This window comes from Buteo buteo, chromosome 15 (assembly GCF_964188355.1).
Source record: "Buteo buteo chromosome 15, bButBut1.hap1.1, whole genome shotgun sequence".
NCBI classification, from domain to species: Eukaryota; Metazoa; Chordata; class Aves; order Accipitriformes; family Accipitridae; genus Buteo; species Buteo buteo.
Window position 1 is genome coordinate 24394200 of NC_134185.1, and position 20370 is coordinate 24414569.

General features: G+C 41.7%; 1 long non-coding RNA gene across 1 annotated transcript in view; it reads right to left on the bottom strand.

Moving 5' to 3' along the window:
* Positions 1–280: 280 nt before the first annotated feature.
* LOC142039815 (uncharacterized) overlaps positions 281–20370 on the bottom strand; it is an 88755-nt gene continuing 68665 nt past the window's right edge. Inside the window, exons 4-5 of the long non-coding RNA XR_012653066.1 lie at positions 15379–19698; positions 281–2337 (exon numbers count right to left, since the gene is read on the bottom strand). This is a non-coding gene — a long non-coding RNA (uncharacterized LOC142039815). The remainder of the gene's footprint in view (positions 2338–15378; positions 19699–20370) is intronic.

Consider the following 20370-nt stretch of genomic DNA (forward strand, 5'->3'; position numbering starts at 1 on the left):
TTCCCTGAGTCTTTCAAGCTGACAGGGAAGGGTATGGTTGCAGCCCATCTGTCAGGCCAGCTACACATCCCTGCAACAGAAGTCACTCATTTTGATGTAGCTCTTTGCAAACCGGAGTACTTCCCTCTGGTGCTGTTAATACTGTCCTGCAATTGGTTTGATCCCCAAAAGTTTGTTCAGACACCTCTACTTGCTAGAGATACCAAACGTGGCGAGAAAAAAACTTCTTTATGTGGCAGCACTTGCCAAGTTCCATCTTCAGCATAGGATACTACTTTTGCCAAGTCAATTACAAGCATTGGGCAAGGAGCTCTCTTCAGTGCTTTGCTTAAGTTGTTGGGGACCACGCAAATGAACAGTTGCTTTCTCGTGCTTATCCCTAGTAAGCTCAGAGATATTCTTCCTCTCCTTTGTTGTTTTGAACAGTGCTGATTTTGGGGTGTCTGTGCTCTCATTATTACTGACGGTTTATCTCTGAGACTGCTCCCCTTCTGCTCTGCGTTTCAATATGAACTTTCAATTTGCCTTATCTGCCAACAACTTCTGATAGAGTCAGCGTGGGATGTCTAAGTACTTCTCATGCAAACACCTGCATTATGCATGCCATTTACTAACCTATCATGAATCAGTTTCAAAATGTGTTAACTGCATGAGTCAGGTCACCAAAACATGGATCCATTGTTTCTCCAATTCTTGATTAAACTCACTAAATAGACACCTCTCTGACTTCTAGTTGAAAATACTTTTGGAATACTTGCAGCACTTTACCCCCCTTATATGCTCCACACTTGGCCAAACACTCTTGAAATAGGGAACATATTGAACTGAAAAAGAGAAGAATCTGGCTGGGGTCTTTTTTGTTCTTTTTTTTCTTTTTTTTTTTCCTTTTTTTCCTTATTTTTCCTGGTTTTTTTTTCTTTTGTTTTAGTTTACCAACCCCATTAGAGTAGCATCATTTATCCAGAGTTACTTAAAGGAAGGCCAACCCACAGGCAGCTTCAGCTCTGCCTCCCTTTATTCCCTTAAGGAGATGTGGGCATGAGGACCTGCCTAACCAACGACCCAACAGGAGCCCCCTCTCTCCAGCGGAGCAGCTCCTGCCACTGCTGTGGCCTGGGGGAGGAGAGGGATGCCAGTGAGCTGCCAGGCAGAGCCTTCTCCCCTGGGATGGGAAGACAGAGGAGGATGGAAGGGTGAGGACAGCTCTGAAGCAACCTGCAACCTCTACCATATCTGCACATGGTGGCAGAAAGGACCAAGAAATACACTCTTCTATTCCCAGCCACCACCGCAAAGAGTGACAGGGACACTGGCATCCAGCTCCTGTTGCTGCCGACTTCTCCCTAGTGAGCTAGAGCGCATCCACTCGCTGAACTCATCACCGCCATCTGCTCAGGGACAGGAATGTGACATGTTGTTCAAACAATCTGCTTTGATGAGGTAATTTTTGTTTTCCTGCTTGCTTTCTTTTTAAATAGGCTTTTTGGTGGGGAGGGTTGGAGAGGATTGGAAATACTCATAGTTTCTGATTTCACAAACCTGCAGGAGCCAACTGACTTCTGATACCAGTCGGTGTTTGAGAGACAGAGCAAGAAGGCACCAAGACAACACAACATCCCAAGACAACACAACATCCTAAGACAACATCTTTCTAGCCCTTTCTCCATGTGCAACGTTCTTTCCCATCAAACCCTGCCCATTGCTTCCCCAGTCAAAGGCCCCATGGAAAACCTTCTGTGCCAGTCAGCTGCAAGGTGGGTTCAAAAGCGTTCTCCTTCCCTGCAGAGAAAGCAGCCTGGGCATGGCATCGGAGAGGGGAAGGGGAGCCCTCAAATGAGGCAGGAATAGCTCAGCTGCTCTTCCATGGCCCGCGAAGAAGAAATCCTTCCCCTCGCCCCACAGAGATGCCTGCCTGGGCTGGGTGGAAGAAGGACAAACCGATCCCCCAGAGGACACTCAGGGAAAAGGCTGGGCACTGTACATCTCGGCTCTGTATAGACCCTAAACATTGCTAATGCAGTTACTGCTTAGCTGCCAAGCTCTGCATCGCATGTAGAACGTTGCCTAAAGAACAGTCCATATACACAAAAAGTATATTTCCCAACTTCAGTGGTAAAAGGTAAAAATATTTAAGTGCAGTAGGTGTCTGCGTACGTAAAAAGAAACATCAGTCAAACTTTGGCTAATGCTTGGGAACCTCAGGCACAGGCAGCCTGCAGGAGCTAAAGCACCAGTATAGGAAATGGGTCACCATGGCTTAGATCCAAGCTTAGTCACTGTCACCTTCCTCGGCTTGCAGCTTCAGTTGAACCTTGTTTGGCCTGGGCCTCTGAAGACCTGAGGAAAATAAGGGCAAAGTTTATCAGTTCCTAAACATGAAACATAAGTGGCTAGAGCATATATTTTGAATTTTTTTAATCCATTGGAATGCCGTCTTTTTCCTCTTTAATAGAGGGAATATTATTCAATTCCTATTAAATATGGTATATATACCTTATTTAAAATAAGTTATGCAAATTTGGACAGAAGCAATTCTGTTACAGAAACTAAGCGTAACCTAAAAGAGAAGTTTCATCCTCCTTTTCTGTTTCAGCTTGCTGCCAAAACCATTCCACTGTATTCCTTATTTGCCCCTCCTAAAAGCTAAACAGGGACGAAATACCTGGTGCTAGAGCCTGGAGAACACAAGGACAAACACAGCCCACCTCACAGAGGTTTACCCAGCCCGGCTGCTCCTGCCTTCAGTCCAGTCTCAGCTGTGCGGGGCAGCTAAAACATCGGTTGTGCCCACACTGACACATCCCAGGCTCCCGTGCCGAGGGGCTAGCCGCTCGTCCTGACTTGGACTGAAGGCACACAGCTCCTCTTTCATTTCTTACTCCTATCACAGCTACTCCAGGACGGGACAGGTATACATCACCACCACCAGTGCAGTGAGGAGACCTGTTACCAGAAAGACCGAAAAAGACGTTTTTCCTTCTCCATCAGGGAGCCCATCTCCTGGCCCAGCTCTCCTCCATCTCCTCCCTCCTCTTCCCCATCCACCCAGTTGGTCCCACTTCCCTCCCGTTCCACTCCCAACTGGAAAAGTGCCGATCACTCTCCTTCCCAAAGGGGATTCCATAACATCCCTCTGTCAATGGCACCAACTGAGTGCGCAGGAAAGTAATATTAGGAAAATGTTAACGGAGTTTAACTTCTTCTAATGTAATTTAGACGTGGAAACAATGAAGCAAGCCTGAACGAAGCTCCGTGCCAGGTCCCCGTGAACCAGCAACCAGCGGTGCCGGCAGCCCTGTTCGGGAACCGGTGTCCCAAGGACAGGAGGGAGAAGGAGGGACACGGCGAAGGCTTTGGAAAAGATGACAGCATGTACAGGAACTGACTTTCCAGCCCGAGAGCAGCCTTAACGGGTGCCAAAGGAAGAAGTAATGAAAGGGATTTGTACCAACACAAAGAGGAAGGAGCCGACCAAATGACATTCTGAGCCTAACCCCGAGGAAAGTGTTTAATGAAAAGAACAAAAATATGTGCTGAGAGGCCAAAAGGCTAGGAAGCCAAACTGGGAATGCTGAATAGGTCTGTCAAGTCCAAATCCTCAGTACTCCCAGAGACTTTGGTAATGTTACTTACAGAAACAGGAGACATGAGTAACTTACATAAGATCTCTATGAACATAAATGAAGTGCGTTTGGCTCTGTACATTGACAAGCATACAGCTGGAACTCAGATTCATAAAAAATGTCAGGTCAGAAATACCTTTATAAATACTGCCACAATTAGCAGAAGGTACATATGGAAAGAGAGACAGTACCCAAGATTCAGTACCAGATAACACATAAGACTCGACAGTGATAATTAAAAAGCTAAGTGATTCTGGACTTGATCAGGGAAATAGCCTCAGATGAAGCAAGATAGGCCCAGGGACCTGACATTGAAAAGGGTGCTGGTTTTATGTGCCTTTCCTTCAGGGTGTCATCAGAAAAGCATGGGGAGAATATGTTGATCCCCAGGAAAAAATATTTTGGTAAACCTTTTTTTTCAGTTTCTGTGGCCTTCAGAACTCATGGGCACATGTTTCCTCAGATGATCTTTAGGAAAAGAGTTCTCTTTAACGGCAGTGTATGCCTTCGGTGAGTAACTAAAAGTACTTGTAAAATCAGGTAATTGCCCCTTACAAGATTTTAATATCAGCTGGCTACTGAGACGTCATAACTACAAATGCAGCATCACTCATAAGTGATGTAGCCCTGACAAAAGTAATGGATCATATATACCAAAAAATCCTTTTCTGTTGCAAGCGTAAAGTTATTTTCCATGAAAATATCACTGCTTTCTGTGATAGATTATCTATGTTTCATAGCCAGGGCTTGCGCTTCCAATATTGAGTTGAAACGTTAGAAATAAAACTGAAAAAACAGTTGAAATACATTTGCGGTTGGACTCGATGATCTTAAAGGTCTTTTCCAACCTAAATGATTCTATGCTTCTATGACTAGTTTTGCTTTTTTTATTTTTTCCTGGGAGGGAGAGGAGCTGAAGATGTTGATTTCTACCCCTAAACATGTAACCGAGACACATGACAAGGCTAACCCCTGAGCTCTTACTGAGACAAGTGAAGTCAGATTTACTGTGGCAGATTTTGAATGGGAAAAGTTGAGACAAGTCAACAAGTTCATCAATATTTGTATTTTTCTTTTTTCAAAGGTGGACAAAAAGATGAGTTTTCCCCTCTAGACAGGCTTCTTTGATGGTACATTTAAGATCGGTAGATATCAGTCGTTTCTAGTGCAGACAGCCAGACCCTGCACTCTCACTACCCCAAAAACAGACTTACCCTTTTAGGTCCCTCCAGCTTCCTCCCCTCAGCCCCGCTTCCATACATGCACTTTATCACCAGGCTGTTATTGGAGTTCACGCTGCTGCAGGACACATAACACACAGCGACAAGAAAATCAGCATCCCAAGGTACTTCTTGGTAGAAAATCCTGCTTCCTTTGCCTCCCTTGCCACTGCTCAGAGACTGCTGTCCTGAGGCCTGGCCTCTGAAAAGAGAGCTGGGGGACAGTTAGAGAAGAAACCTGTGCTGTTTTGGTGCCAAAGTTTTTGCTCAACGTTTATCTATTTCTTTGGGGGATGCACGGATGAGTGATATGAATTCCTACAAATTCATCCCTTTTTGGGCAGGGAATTCAGCAACAGATATACACTGATACAGCTCAGGAGCAACTCCAAGTGACTAGAGATTTTTTCTTTTTTCAATACCTTTTCAAAATCACTTAAAATCACTTTAAACTTCTCTGTCATTATTTCAGGCCTGATGCAACTCAGTTCCATAAACTCCTTGCAGTAGGAACAACAATTCTTTGACATTCATAAATATCATTGCAAACATACACTGAACATTCATTTATCATACTGAAGTAGTACAAATGTATGATTGGAAGCAGGATGAGCTGTAGTAACTTCTGAATATGTTCCATATTTTTACACTCTATGTAGTCCATGTTTGTCAATTTACATTTTCTATGCCGGAACTGGAATTTATTAAGGTAAATCAGGAGCAAGATGGGGATTCGTATTTCAGATTTTTGTGCCATTCTCCCACGTGAAATTAGAATATAAGTGTATCATTGAGGCTGATTATTCCCACCACTGCTTTCTGCAGTTACACTGATTTCCCATCCAGCTGAGAAAATATTTTCCTGTGAAACATCTGGCTAAGGAATGCTGGGAGCTCCAAAATGGCTGGTGCATCCTCTGAAGTAGGTAGCTTTGAAGCAAAGTAACATAGTTTTAAACAATTCCAATAGACTGAAAAATATTTAACAAAACTTACCAGAGACTATCCAAGATCCTGTAGCTGTTGTCATAGACTTCTCTGAGTATGTTGCCCTGGCACATGCAGATGTAACTGAGACTGTGAAGATATTATGGGCATAAAAGTACAACTCCAGCAGAAAAGCTGTGAGGAGATGCACGCTGGAGCAAGGAAGGAATTGTAAAAATAGAGGGAAGTGGAAAATCAAAAGCACAGAAAATCTGTTTTGTCCAGCTTGCAGTTTTTCTCTCATGAATGTTTCTTCGAGGTGAGAGTACCCAGCTCTACTGCAGTTACCCCAAAAAGAGCAGAAAATTGTCAGAGAAGCAGAACATAGTGACCTCTTTACTCCCTTTGTGCTTAAGTAAAAAAATAAATAATACAATACAGAAAATAAATAATTGAAGATAAGAATAAGTCCAGTATTTATTTCATTCATGATAGTCTTGGGCCAAAGGTTAGGGCAGAATTCAACCCAACACTTGACCACATATATGATTCAGCGTCATCAACCAGGGGGGCCTGCTGGATTTCAGGCACCTGAGAAGCCTCTTCCAACCCTGTGCATAGTTAGTTAGGCCTGGCTGAAAGAGAGCATTCATCTTTTCTTGAACTCAAGACTGTTATTTTGATTGTTATTCAGAAAAAAAATGAAGTTTTCTGCTGTTGTTCTAACAGAGCTCCCATTAATAGGAAGGACCAATCGTTGTAGCAACTGATCACATAGAAGCACTTGTGGTGCAGTGAAATGATCATAGACAAACTCCAAAGTCAACAAAGAATGTCATAAAACTGTCATGTGAAGTCTCATGAGAGAATAGGTTAAGGAGGAAAGGGGTTGAAAAGCAGGGGGTTCCTGGAAAAAGGCACCGACATAAATTACATCACCGTGAATCACAGAATCATAGAATTGTTTAGGTTGGAAAAGACCTTTAAGATCAGCAGGTCTAACCATTAACCTAGCACTGCCAAGTCCAACACTATACCACGTCCCTAAGTACCACATCTACACGTCTTTTAAATACCTCCAGAGACGGTGACTCAACCACTTCCCTGGGCAGCCTGTTCCAGTGCTTGACAACCCTTTCGGTGAAGAAATTTTTCCTAATATCCAACCTAAACCTCCCCTGGCACAACTTCAGGCCAATTCCTCTTGTCCTATTGCTTATTACTTGGGAGAAGTCAGCAACACCCACCCCACTACAACCTCCGTTCAGGTAGTTGTAGAGAGCAATAGATATGAAGCATTCCAAGGAATTAACTTGGCTAAGCGAGGTGTCCTTCATGTATCTTACACATCACAACTAAGTATGCAGGCAGGGGAAATAGGGTCAGATTACTCTGGACAAGCTTAAAAGTACAACATGTTGAGACAAGAGTAGCAGGTAGGGACATGGAAAATGTCAAGTTTATAAATACGGTCACACATAAGAGGAAGGGCAAAGAAAAGATTGATCCACTAAGCAACTGAGATGAGAGTTTATTGAGACATTGCTCTAAGAAGGTATGAAAGTCAGCTGCAGTCAGAGACAAAGTATAATTAGTCCTAATAAACAAGCAAACACATCTGCCTTTGGTGGGGAAAGAACAGGTTAAAAAATATTTTAAGAAGTCAGATTTTTTCAAATTGACCAGTCTTGACACAATGTCATCATAGAGAATTTTAAATAGCTGGTTGATTGAATCTCCAAGTCATTAGGAGTTACATTTGAAAAGTAATAGAAGAAGGTGAGATATTTGAAAACAAGTAGAGGGCAGATATGGCATCTACTTTCAAGGAAGAGGAATCAGGGAACTACAGACATATCTACTTAGTTCCATTTTCAGGAAAAATACTGGAACAGCTAAATGAATAAATGATTACAAGTCTGTAAATGGAAACAAAGTGTTGAATAATAACCCATATGGATTTTTCAGGAGCATATTCTGTCAAGCCAATCTCATTTATTTCTCTGACAGGGCAGCAGGTCTGGCAAATAAAGGAGAAACAGTAGATGCTATATATCTTGACACTAGTTAGGAATTTGACTATTTTATACAACATTTTCCTAAGCAGACTAGGGAAATATAGCTGAAAAGTTGCATTCTGACAGTACTCTGCACTGAAGACACAAAATACAGGCAGCCATTGACGTGATCAAACCAATGGGTGAAGGGACCAATGGTTCAATCTCATCTGTAAAGGCGGTCAAAGACAGATCCCTGGGGAAGAACGGAGGAAAAAGGAAAAAATACCGCAATGCTTTACCAGAATACTCTCTTTGATTCAAACAGTTTGTGGCTCAGGGACTGTTTAAGCAGAGGGTGATCTCTTTATACTTTTTCCTTGTGAATTGTTTGGTTGCTTTTCCTAACCAGCATATTTTTCTGGCAGCCAAAATATCCTGTGGCAAGAAATACTAGGAACTTAACTTTGCGGTGCATGATGAACAATGTCCAGTTGTTTTGAATCTGATTTTTAATATTTAATTCAATTTCCCTTATTTCTTATGTTGGAAAAGAGAAAAAATAAATCTGTTTTCCCTTTTTGTTGTGTAGAAAGTACATAGTACTTGTGATATGACAGTGTGCTGGTTTTGGCTGGGGTAGAGTTACTTTTCTTCATAGTGGCTGGTATGGGGCTATGTTTTGGATTTGTGCTGGAAACAGTGTTGATAATACAGGGATGTTTTAGTTATTGCTGAGCAGTGCTTACACAGACTCAAGGCCTTTTCTGCTCCTCATACCACCCTGCCAGCAAGTAGGCTGGGGGGGCACAAAAAGCTGGGAAGGAGACACAGCTGGGACAGTTGACCCCCACTGACCAAAGGGACATTCCACACCATATGACGTCATGCTCAGCATATAAACTAGGGGGAAAATCGGCCGGGGGCTGCTGCTCTGGGACTAGATAGGCATCAGTCAGTTGGTGATGAGCAATTGTTTTTCATTTGCATCACTTGTCTTTTTTAGGCTTTATTTCTCTCTCTTTTTTTAATTTATTTTCCTTTTTATTACAATTTATTACTATTATTTTTATTGTTGTTATTATCATTATATTTCAATTGTTAAACTGGTCTTATCTCAACCCACAAGTTTTCTCACTTTTACCCTTCCAATTCTCTTCCCCACCCTGCTGGGGGGGGAAGTGAGCAAGCAGCTGTGTGGTGCTGAGTTGCCAGCTGGGGTTAAACGATGACAGACAGACCTCTACAGTATGCCCACTTAGCTATTCTTATCCTATCTGAAGTTTCCTCATAGGATTAGTTGATTTTCATACAGAAGCTACTTTTGATCATCTTCTCTCAAACTTCTCCAGTTGTCACGTACCTTCATTTTGACGGGAGATTATCTGCTCTCAGTGCACAGAAGTACTATCAGAATGTGTGCTGTTCTGAAGAAAAGGATTTGGGTCATTGCCAAGCAGAAACTGAGCATGAGTCAAAAAGGGCCTGCTATTGCAGAAAAAGCAAACCCATACCAATACGTATAAACAGAGACGTAGCCTGCAAATCGTGTGAAGTTGTCTCTCCATTCTGCTCTGTGCTGGTCAGGATGTAGCTGCAGTACTCCGTGCAGCACTAGTCAATGATAACAGTGATGGAGAAAAACAAGAGGAAAATATGAACCCATTGGAAAAGATTGAGAAGAACTCAGTAAGAATGATTAGGGTCTACACAAGTAAACAAGCTGGGAGGAAAGATTAGGGAAACTGGAGTTGTTTATACTACTACACGTAATCCAGAAGGTAGGCTAGACAAAAGATCTTTGAATATATGACAGAGCAAGGAAGTATTCTTGTGTCCATTTCTGTGGCAGGCAGGACAAGAGGTAACCTCCTTGCCTTAGAGCAAGGAGAAGCCCAGGGACACTCTAGGAAAAGCCAGTGGGTTGTAAGGAGAATGAAGCACTGGTGCTTGGAGGGACTGTGGGCCTCCATGAAGAAAGACCATAAAGATGAGGTTAGGCAGATGTCTGTGGGCATAAGAATACCTGATCCTGCCCTGGGACAAGAGGATGGAGAAGACAACCTCCCCAAATTCCTCCCATCTCTGGAGTTTTCTGAATCCCTGAATAAGTAGGGAATTAAGAGAACAGCTAATGCTGGAAAGTCCTTTTCTTTAAAGCATTGCTAAATTACCTTTACAGAAAATATGTCCATCTTATTTAGCTTGTGTGTTGAGGGTTTGTTTATACCTCATCAAAGATCACTGAAAAACTCACTGACCCAACTGGATACTTCCCATATTCCAGACAGCAAAGCCAAATATAATCTTTTAAGATAAGTAGTATTGCTCCACTTACCATTTTCTCTCTGGGAAATCATTAATCTGGGTTAGATTATATCCCTTGTTCAACATTACTTATTGGACTTTGTGTGACTCGTGGTTTCTGCATATAACAGTTGGGAATGATCCCACTCTGATATCATGGCTAGCAAAGCCAACAGGCTTTGGGGAGAAGGCTCAAAAGTTCATCCTCAGATTTCCAGCTCATATCTATCTCTATTAATGCAAAATTATTTTTATTGTTTAGCCACCAAAGACATAAAAAAGTTTAGAGATGTTTAGTAAATCTGTTCTTATTTTTATTTCTAGCTTCCTCTGCTGAATTTAATTTTCCCTGAGGAAGTCTGGTACAGAAAGCTTATGCTTTCTTTTCAGTCTTCAGACTGCTCAGCAAATGCATGGGTTTTTTTCTTTTCTACAGGATTTCCCAGCCAGTGCATAATCCATTAATAAAGTTTTTCAAGAAACAGGAAAAAACCCAACAATTTGTCACACTTAAATCCAGCAGTTTCTACAGAGCAAGGGTTAATAATACAACGTGGCTTACCATTTCCTTTTTAGCACTTGCAAGTCTTTGACTGGAGAATGTTATAGCTTCATCCAGAAAATAAACACCCTTTGTGTTTATATAATATTTTAAATATTCCAGTGTGGAGCAGTATTAAAAGGAAGCACTAGGTGAGAGCATGAAGGGGTTAATGGCCTTTCTTGGGGAAAGTGTTGCTTTGGCCTTTTCCCACAGCACTTGCCAGGAGTGACAAATCTGGAGGAAGGGGCCTTCCCGTGGGATGAAGGAGGGGAGAGGAGAGAGCGAGAATAAAGACCAGGAGGCAGGAGAAGTGTGGAAAGGAGTCAGAGGTTTTTCTGATTTAAGGGGCTACAGGACAAGCAGCGGGAGCATAAGCAAACCTGTTCATATGCCCACATAACCTTATCTCTTATCTTATGCCCACATAACCCATATAACCAATAACACACAACAGCGGTGGCTGTGCCCTATCGCACCTGCCAGATTAACTGACAGATCGGAAATCTCTGGTTTTAAACCCCCTTTATCTGGTTCAGCAATTACTTCTAAGAATTTGGAAAACTCGTCACAGTCCCTCCGGGCATACTTTTCTCTTCTGAAAAACCAGTAGTGGGGGAGACATTTAACCTCCTCCTTGGGTTTATCACCCTGACAGGCATGTGTCAGTAAGGCGCTTGACTGCATCAGCCAACATAGTGTCGGTTCTTCCAGCTGAGATCCTCGAAACGGCTCGCTGTGCTTTCCTCCTCAGGGCCCTGTGCAGCAGGGAACTCGAGGTGAGCACAGATAAACACCGTCTACTCTTTTTTATTTGGGAAGGAAAGCGTCTACCCTTTCCTCAGCAGCTGATTTGCCCGTATTGATACATACCCTTACACCTACCCCGATCTGCAGGTAGGGCCAAATGCCTGTGCAGATAGATCCCTAATGGGATTTTCCCATTATGCTTCATGAGAAAGGCTTAACATGTTCCAGGTAGGGTCTTAAGGAAGTATGTGCATACAGCTTTCACCCAGGAGTGAGGAAGCTAAAGGAGGAATTACCTGCCTATTATTCAATTACACTGCATTATTGTGAAACTCATCCAATACTGTCCTGGTTTCAGAACAGGATCCATCCAAAGCATCTTCAATTTTCATCAGATATTCACTGAACTTCATAAAAGTTTGAGCAATCAAATAGTCCTTAAAGAGAAGGGGGAAAGCCTGTAACACAAATACTAGGACTTTAAAAACAGCTTGCTATAGAGTGTTTTTGCAAGTACTAAAGGAAATGAAAGAGAGTCTTTCTGTACTAGGAGATTCTATTTCTGCTTTTCATGGTTAAATTTGAAATGACTGGCTCCAAGTAAACATCTGAACTTCATCTGGGTTTGTACTGGAAAAAAAAACTGAGATGTGGATTCATTTAGGCAATAAAGAACAAGTAAATTGTGCTCTTGCTAAAGGTTACAGGTTTGGATTAATGTCTGAATTTGAAATGATCAGCTTTCACACTGCAAATAATCTCTTTTGAAAAATTAGGGGTATTTTTCTTTTGATTCTTTCAAGTCAATTTAGTTCTGGTGAAAGCTGCTTGACTGACAGCTCTGGAAACCAGCATTCCGTGCTCATAAGCAGTCTGGGCAGAGGGATATAACATGCATAGCAGCAGCACAAATTTTCACAAATTGTTTGTACATCTCAAAATGGACTTCAAGCATCTGGCTCCGTGGGACATGGCCAAACTACCCAGGCAGATGTTGGCTTTTCGAGCCTGAAAACAACAGTGCCAGTCAAGAAACTCCATTTTGAAGGATTTCTGTGAGAAGTCATGTGGAAATACTGCTGAGAAATTTCTCCTTCCAGGGATCAGAGAAGAAAAAGAAGCAAAACCAACTCTGAACAACTTTTCACAAGCTCTCCAAATTCCACTTTATGCAAACTAGTGACAACTTTCAACTCTGTCCACCCACCAGTGATTCCTGTTTTGCAGAAGAGTGGAGGAAGGGTAAGAGAGACAAGGTTCATTTCCCATTTGCATCACTAGTGAAAAAATATTCCTGCAGCTTTTATTATTATCATCTGTGCATGCTGTACAACTCAAAGGCAGATTCATCTCTTCCAAACAAATTTAATTTACAAAGCTGCACTACATCAACACACAAATAGAAGTAGGAGTGGGTGGTCAACAGCTCCCACTCTAAGGTATTACGTGTAGTTGCCAAACCTTTCTGAAGATATTTCCCTGTGGCAGTGTCACAGAACGGCATTGTGCTGCCCAAAGCAGTCCGGGAAGGAGATTCTTCACCTGTCCAAATTTCTATTGCTGTCCCAAAGGTAGACTCACCTGCACCGGGAGCTCACCTGGACCATGAGCTGGTCCGTATGACAATGCAGAGCCTTGCATATAATGCCAGACACTATTGTAGGAAAGGGCATGTGAGGGAGGCAAAAGGTCTAAAATGACCCACTCTTACCATGAGAGCAGTTGTAACATGTTCACCCTATCAAACATTCACTGGTCGCAATCAGAATGGGTTGTTACAGGGCAGTCCAAACCCTTTAAATGTCTCATACTTGAAACAGTGCTTAGAGGGCAGGCAAACCCACCCTGCCCAACCCAGCTTGTAAGGTGAGAGAAAAATCTAGGGCAGAGCCAGGCTCTGTATTCTCTCTTACCTGCTCCAAACATGCAGGTGTCCTCTCTCCAGAAGTGATGTTATGATGTAAGCAACTCTTGTAATGCCCTGAGCCCTATGCCTCAAGCCTATGAGCATGTGATTATGATAGTACTAAAACTAAATATATACCTTCCAATATTTTGTGTGTGTGTATGCATATGTACATATATATGCATATACATATATATACACACACATATATATGTTGCTGCATTGCAACCAAATTATCTATACTACTCAGCTCCACTTGCTACACTTTTGATGAAGCAATCAGATCACTGCATTGTGAATCAGGCTGTTGTTACTGGGTATTAAAATTAGAACAATATCTCCCACTCTCCAGTTTTTTATACCTACTCGTATGCTTTTGTACAACACAATATCCTATAGTGTCCCCCTTCCGCCCATCCACCAGTGCTGTTCTGAGGCATATGAAAAGAAAAAATTTTTCTCAGTGCAATGGGCCATCTAACAAAATGGAAAGAATAATCATTTCAAAGCAGATGAGACGTTTTGTTGCCCATAGAGCTACATATACCATTTTGTTCTCATATTATTTCACATTGAAAAACAATAAACAGGAGGAAGATTTCAAAACAGGATTATTGTTTCAAAATGTTTTCTTGAAAGATTTCAAAATCAATCTTTCCAAGCACCTTTTTCTTCCAAATTAATCACCAAGTTCCAAGACAAATAGATATACATTTTGAGAAGTCTTTTGACTTCCATTGCCAATTTTTCCATTCATATTAACAATTATCTTACACTTTTTCTGTGTTACCCTTGATAGATGAAGCACATTCTTCAAAAAGATCTGTACTCTGGCCCCATCAATATCCACTTTAATACTGATGTTTTTCAGAAATTGCCAGTCAGGAATAACAAGATTCTCTGGTAAGCAAAGCAGAGACTGATGAAATTCTGTCCTAATTAAGTCAGTGCCAATGCTTTCATTAACTTCAGCAGACTTAGAATTTCACCCATGACATTTCTCTCATTTCTGATGCATCAGCTTTTATCATTGGCTCCCTTCTCATCTGTTTTGCATTTTAGTCATTCACTGCACTTATTTTTCTGCTTTTTGCTTAGAGATGGGTTCTGTGCCAGTACTGTCTTCAGAGCTCCATTTGAACCCCAAAGACATCAGGACAGATGCATTTGCAGGATGAGTCTTTGGCTTGAAAGCAGTTCAGAATAGGAAACTCTTTTTGTCTGTTCCTGTACAGCAGTCAGTGTTAAGGTTGCCAGACCTCATCAGGACTTGGTTACGACACAAGAAATCGTTCACAATAACTACTCTGAATAGAAGAATAGTGCAATGTATAATGCATAGCACATAGCACCTCACTAAACCGCCCAACAGGTAGTAGTGATGGGCAGTGTGTACAAAAAGCAGGGGCTTAATCAAAGCGAGGTTATGCCCCACACTTACTAGGAATTCCTCCTTCATGGGGAATAATTGCAATCCCCAGTCCCCATCACAAATGCACGTGATGTGTAATGCACAACGCATTACATTTCATTTTATCCAAATGCTCTACAAATTAGACTCCTTGCAGTATAGTATCCAGCTTGTTACCACAAGTGGCCTGAATGCTTTTCAATGACGTGTCTGTTGTCACTAGAATTTTCCTCCGTTAAAACCGTTCTGTGATACAATTAACCACTTTAATTGTCAGATCAAACAAGCAAAAGGAAAGAACAGTTCTAGATCAGCTAATGCTTATACATCTTGCTATTGCTTTACTTGCTTCCCCTTGCAATACTTTGTAACTGCCAGCTCTTGTTTTTCACTAGGAGACTGCCTAATAGATTTGTTTTCCTCTGCAATATTGAGCTTCAGTGTAAAATAGTTTCCCATTCACTTGTGATCTCCACCTGACACCTCAGCTCTGGCTGCCAGCAAGGCGCGGGTGCCAGGCTGTGTACCAGAACGTATTCCTGTGGGGGCAGCTGGGAGATCGAGGGATCATCAAGTCTGATTTCAAAAATTATCCTCTGTTCCTTTTAAAGCAAACTAAATCAATAGGTTCAGCCATCATTTTGGGCTTGCCCATCTTAGACTTGAGCGGTTCTCCAATGAGCAGGGTGTATTTACCATTCAGCAAGAAGACAGTTTCCCATCTGTCGAACTTTGTTGAGGTTCAGTAGAGAGAAGCTTAATTAGTAGCAGTAGCAGGTCACTTTACTTTGATCAAGAGCAAATCTTACAGAAATACTTCACTGGTTTCAGTGGGATAACTTGCTCCAATGAGGTGAAAAGGATTTGGCCCTGGAATTGTAAAATAGACTTAGATTGACAGCCACTTCTGTATTTGCTTTCTGCCTTAATGAAAGCTAAATGATACTTTAATGAGATCACAACAGGGCAGGTCCAGGGGGACTGGCATGTAGACAGTCAGCACAGTTTATTCATAAGGTTACTTGCCTTCAGATATCTAAGTATCCCCCATACATTATGCAAACAGCAACCAATTTTGGCTCCACATGCATTTCCATAAGAGATACTCTCAATTTTCAAAATCCAGGAGGGAAAACACATACCTTCCACCAACAACTATCCATCCTATGCCCCCCTTGTTGTAAAAGGACTAGTGTAGTAACCTAATCTGAGATGCTTATTTTATGGGGCCAGTGAATAATGTAATAGGCAAACCTAAGCTATTACATGGGAAGGTCAGGCATTTTCAGTGAAACATGAAGCAAGCAGAGGGCTGCCTGAGGACAGGGCAGACTGTGAAAACTTGGAGTGGCACATGGAAACTAAAATGCAGCTGGATTTTGTGCTCATCATGCACTGACACAGGCCAATTTGCTAAGGATCTCTTTTGGAGCATCTCATAACAGATAACATAGCTGAAAATGAGGCAGTGTCAGAAACAAGGCATTTGGAAGCCATCTGCCTCAGCACAGTGATGATGCAGTGTAAAAAGCTGTGCTACTGCAAGTTAACTGCTTCTACTGAGCTTGTCATTGCTATGTGCTGTTCTTCAGGTCCTGCCATAAAAAGGCAGATTTGCTATCTCAGCTTCACATCTTCTCTGACAAGACGATACCAGCCCGAAATGTGTCAGGAAAGCAAACTCCACCTATATTTCTCCTCTGCCCTGACATGTGCTTCCAGGGTTCATTTTCTCACTGGTACAAGTGAATTGACAAGATACGATCTGTGAATCAGCAGAAAAAAAGGTCTAAAAGATCAATAACTAACTAGATTTGGCCAAGCATTGGCACAACATGCTGGTTTGGAGGTTAACCGATGCCTCTTTCCACTGTAGTCCCTTTTTCCTCTATCAAGCTGTGCCAGTGCAAGTTCTTGCAAGTTCTCTCTATCTGAAATAGCAAATATTTTATACAAACAGAGTCACCCACCTTGCGTTATGGAAACCTTTTCAATTCTGTCTGACATCTATCCCTAAGTATTAATTTCCTCTGCCTTTGTATTTGGATATTTTCTTTAGATCTTCCATTCCATACCAAGCACAATGCTCAGATCCTCCTGAAAACACCTCCTCTCTTTCCAGTCCCTTAAAAATACCAAGTTCATCACAACTGGTTACTTTCAATACCTCACAAAGAAAGCTATTTCTCTGCCTACTCATTTTCCCATCAGCTACCTCTTCCTTTCCACTGTGCTACTGGCTTCAAACCTATAATTTGCCTCCATGCATTTCTTATTGGTAGGTGCTTTCTGACACAACTGTGTGAAATACTTTGCTTGTAGCTACAATAATACTTTTTTTCTTTTCCTAATGAATCTTTTTCAACCCTTCCAGTTTAAAACAGAAATTGATTTCTCATTTCAGAAGATTTTTTTCATTAGTCAAAGAAAAATTTTGAAATGAAAAATGTCCATTTAAAAACTGTTGCAGTCAGTAGAAAAATATATCTCATATTTTCCGTGTGAGAAAAAAAAAAAAAGAGTTAAAAAAGAGAGATAAAATTAAGGGAAAACACCTACCTGGTTTTTGTCCTCTTTTTTTTTTTTTTGTGGTGGAAAAAGATTTTTTAAATTAGTGTATCCTCAGCAAAAGGAAGTAAATTTTCTGAAACTAGCTTGGATGTTCCAGGAAACAAATGCTTTCATTGTGTGGAGTTTCAGACTTGATAATAGTCCATATCTTTTTTAATAAAAGAAAAAAACGGGGATTGCCAAGACACAGCAATCCCCACCTCTCTGTTTAGATTTGCTGTGGCAGGCAATGGGGTCCCAGTCCCCATATTTGTACCTGCAAGTGCTGTTCAGCTCCTCACAGCTGTCAGTGGGAGATGCCACATGATTGCACAGACCTTTCTACTCACCTGTATATTTTGATTTTCCGTCCCGAAGCACCAAAGCTTGCTATAGCAGAGGTTGTGCTTTTTTCCACGTGTTTGAACAATGTTTAACACCACCAGTGAAACACAGTTTGTTACATTTCAGCAGATGATGGGTTAACCTGACATTTTTTTGCACTATAAAGTTCACTTTCAAGATCCCAACAAACATTTCTGTCTTTGCAAAGATTGCTTTCGTCCAAATCCCATGCCACTTGAGGAAAGCACAGACAAATGGTGAACCTTGCCTCACATTTCACTCCCTCTCTCTCTTATCACATTGAAATAATAATGCAATTTTCCCTGCTGGGTAGCCTTTCAAATTTGTACCTTTCTTACAAATAGAGGGCAGAAGTTCACAGAACAACCTTCCCAAGCTTTACAGAGATCAGAAATCACACTGACGGGGCTCAGGAAATGCTGCACTATCTGGCAATGAGTTGAGACGTCTGTGGACCACAGCATACACCAGCTTAGGGCTTCAATTTATGTCTCCTTTTCAGTACAGGGCTCACCAGCTACATTGCTGAAATTTGAGACTTGCTGACAAGATGGTTTTAGGAAGTTTGGCTGCTCTATCTGTGAGCCTCACAGTCCCTTTATCTCACTACCCAAAACTTACAGTTGAATTTCCCCATCTTCTATGGGGAAAACAATGACGAACCAAAAAAAAGAAAAAAAGGCTACTAATTGATTCAGAAAATCTGAATCCAGCCTGAGCTCCAGCAATTAGATTTATGGGCTGTTCTGTCTCAGCGTTATGCTGTGTACTAGCCAACACTCAAGTAAGCACATGGAGCTACAATACCATTGGCTAACTTACAAGGTAAAAAAAAAAAAAAAAAGCCTGCATTCTATAAATTTATAATCTTCATTTTTTTACTCTCTTCATTTGAGCATGAATTTTTCTTCTTTCAGGTCCAGGGTCAGCTTTAAAGAAAGAAAGGAAAAAGAAGCATCACTGGTCACACCGAAAGGTATCTTCCCACAACTGGATTATAGATACTGTTTTCATGAGTTCTAAGCAGAGAACTTGAGTTCTTTGTCACCTCTCTCTCAGCTTGAATTTGCTGCCTCACATGCTTCTGCCCAGCTTCTATATGGCCTTGGGCTAAAATGAACCCAAGACCATGCATTTTTAGGTAGGGTCCTGGAACTGACCCTTTGGTAAATCCCATCCCAAAACAGTGACGTTTCCTTTTTCTCTTCCATTATAGCCCACAGAGATAGCCTCTTCCCAAGACAAACATCAACGCCAGCCTCCATGTAGTCTGAGCATTTCCCTCTTTGTGGCAATGAATAAGCACTACAACATGCTCCTATCCCTCTTTCTCTTCCAAAACCCTGGAGACACACTTTTTTTCCCCAAGATAATACAGCATGATCCTGGGCAGAATATCCCATCAAGAACCATTAATTCCAGCCCTTGCATATTGGATGTCTGTGGCCAAGGGATCTGATGGGACACAGGCAACTTGGATGCATTCACCTCCCAAAACTGACAGAATGACATTAATCCACCCCTAAATCTGTTCACAAACCTACAAAGCTAAAAGTATACTTGATAGAACCTCTCTTTTTTTTTTTACGCCCTAAAACACCTGGGAGCTCCAGGTTTGTGGCATGACTACAGTATCCTTCTACATACTTTCCATCAGATGTCTTAGTGTTGCCTACGTAAGCCAATAAAACTGTTAAAGGGAACAGTGACTCCTTCCATTACTTCTAGACGAGACTCATAGGACATGTCTGCTATTAGACTCCAAGCCCTTTAATTAAAAAAGCAGGTTTTCTCATGACTTCTGCCTCGTTCAGTACCATGTGCTGCTTGTGGCCCAGGTCTCTTCCCACTAAGTGGCAGAAATCAGCTGCTCAGAAGGTGAAGAGCAGGCTCCTGTGTCATCTTTAGCTCCCACTTGCTTCACATCTTCCAGCGCTGGTTCCTGGTGCTCTGTCATTCATTTCAGTATATGCTGCATGTTCCCTGCCAGGGCAGAAGCAGCATGGTCCTATATGCATGCATGTGGCACTCCCAGCCAGCTCTGAACAGAATATACACATTCGTTCTTCTCCATATGTCTCCTCGTCATATTTGTTTTCACTGTGAAAGCAAATAATAACGAACTGTAAACCAAAGTGTCGACCAAAACATGGAGGTTCTTGCCATTCCTCTAAAAAGACCATATTGTTCCAACTCTATTTTCAGCTGAAAGAGACTCTCTACTCTGTACTATACCCTAGAGGTGGTAGGACACAAAAACAGAGGAAGAAAAAGTAATAAGATTTCCATGGAGTATTCAAGCATATTCCCTCTGAAACAAGAGAAAAACCCAGTTGCAATGAGTTTCTATCAGTATAGATGGGGCCAGAACTAGATAATATATCACTAACTGGCTTCAGCTTTCCACTGAAAAACTAATCCAGGAGAAGCCATACCCTTCCAAGCCTATAGCACTATTTTCACTTAAACAAGCTTTTAATAAGCCGAATTAGCATTTGAGATTTATGCATGCTGAATGGCAGGAACATTTTTTTACGATCACAGCTAGCTACAGCTGCAATGTGGTCAGTAAGTGGGCAGTAGTTAGTTAGTCATCCTGTGCCCACTGAGTATTGCCTTGCACAAAATGAACACATCTGGGGTTTGCTTATGAACCCACTGCTAGAGATACTGCAAAATGACCAACCTGCTTATATTTAAGATATTGTGACCATTATTAATAAAATAAACAATCACATGCTCTTTGCGATCCATAGCTACACAAAATATTGA